The sequence below is a fragment of the Microtus oregoni genome, unplaced genomic scaffold, assembly GCF_018167655.1.
Source record: "Microtus oregoni isolate MIOR12 unplaced genomic scaffold, Mior012 000038F_ref0000394, whole genome shotgun sequence".
In the NCBI taxonomy this organism is placed as follows: domain Eukaryota; kingdom Metazoa; phylum Chordata; class Mammalia; order Rodentia; family Cricetidae; genus Microtus; species Microtus oregoni.
In genome coordinates, this window is record NW_024543097.1 from 21,961,416 (window position 1) to 21,963,302 (window position 1,887).

Consider the following 1,887-nt stretch of genomic DNA (forward strand, 5'->3'; position numbering starts at 1 on the left):
CAAAAGTCAGTCATACCCCTCAGGCATCTACACAAAGGACACTACATCCTATTACAGAGACACTTGCTCCACCAGGTTCATTAGTGCTCTATTCATAATAGTCAGAAATTAGAAATCGACTCTATGCCTGTCAATGGATGAAGGGATAGAAAAAAAATGTGGTACATTTACACAATAAAATATTAGTCAGTGGTTTAAAAATGAAATCATGAAATTCACAGTAAATGGATGGTGCTTTAAAAAAAGAAAGAACTCATTCTCAAAAAGTGAGACTCAAAAAGACAAATACAGTGTGTATCCACTTATATGTGGGTGTTATCTGTTAAGTCTTCAATAAGCAGGCTACAATCCATATAATCACAGAGGTTGCATATAAAGTAAGAAACTGAGGGGGGCAATATTGGATCACCCTAGGAAAGGGAAATAGAATAGATATGGATGGATATGTGGGGCTGGATCAAACTGAGAGAGGGCAAGATTAGAGGGCTGAGGGAGAGAATATGGGGAGGGACAGCTAAAACTAGGGAACATTTGAAGGGCTGTAAGGAAAGATAATACATCTAAAATAAATAAATACATATGAAGGTAATCTAAATGGAATCACTAAATAACATGGCAGGTGAGAGATGGATGTCTCTCATCACCAAATGGATATTCCAGTTCCTGGAAGTGGTCACATCTAATCGATTTGTTGGCCAAAGAGTCCCCATGGAACCCTTCAAACAATTCAGGCTATTTGTCAAGGCTATTGATTGTTCTCCACAAACTAATGGTAAGGTCCTATTGCTAGAGATGACACCTACAAAACTCACTGAACACAGAGAAGACTAGCTGGTGCCTACCTAGAGCCTTCACCCTGTTCATTAATGTTCATGGGACTAGAAGGTATTCTGCATGCTACCAATGGAGAAAGCTAAACCAACTGCAAATCCCTCAGTCAACAAATGGTGACCCGCCTGCAAGAAATGCTGGTATAATAGCTGCATGAAGATTGTGGGAGGCTTTGCAGATGCCGCTGTCCTCTCTCACCGCTTGCTGCAGCCATGGTCAACCCCACCATGTTCTTCGACATCGCGGCCGATGGCGAGCCCTTGGGCCGCGACTCCTTCGAGCTGTTTGCAGGCAAAGTTCCAAAGACAGCAGAAAATTTTCGTGCTCTGAGCACTGGAGAGAAAGTATTTGGATATAAGGGTTCTTTCTTTCACAGGATTATTCCAGGATTCATGTGCCAGGGTGGTGATTTCACACGCCATAATGGCACTGGTGGCAGATCCATCTATGGAGAAAAAATTGAGGATGAGAACTTCATCCTGAAGCATACAGGTCCTGGCATCTTGTCCATGGCAAACATGTGGTCTTTGGGAAGGTGAAAGAAGGCATGAACATTGTTGAAGCCATGGAGCGTTTTGGGTCCAGGAATGGCAAGACCAGCAAAAAGATCACCATTTCCAACTGTGGACAACTCTAATTCTTTTGACTTGCCGGCTTCTTACCCACCAGACCATTCCTTCTGTAGCTCAGGAGAGCACTCCAGGCCCATCTGCTCGCAGCACCCTGTAATCTCTGCTCTCACTGAAGTCCTTTGGGTTCCATATTTTCCTCATTCCCCTTCAAGTCTAGCTGGATTGCAGAGTTAAGTTTATGATTATGAATAAAAACTAAGTAAGAGAAAAAAATTGTGGGAGTAACTAACCAATATCTGATTTGATTTGAGCCCACCCCATGAGATGGAACCCATGTCCAACAATGCTTGGGTATCTAAGAACCTGAGACTAGATTGACCAGGGACCTAGAGGAAAACCAAATACTACTGTTCTACCAAAGGAATGTAGCAACAAAATGAATCTTAACATTCCATTATATTTATAGATCCTGTCATATTCAGCA

At 42.3% G+C, this 1,887-nt stretch overlaps 1 pseudogene; it reads left to right on the plus strand.

Annotated features, from left to right (window-relative positions):
• Positions 1 to 1,043: 1,043 nt before the first annotated feature.
• Positions 1,044 to 1,468, plus strand: LOC121433344 (annotated as a pseudogene).
• Positions 1,469 to 1,887: the final 419 nt, after the last annotated feature.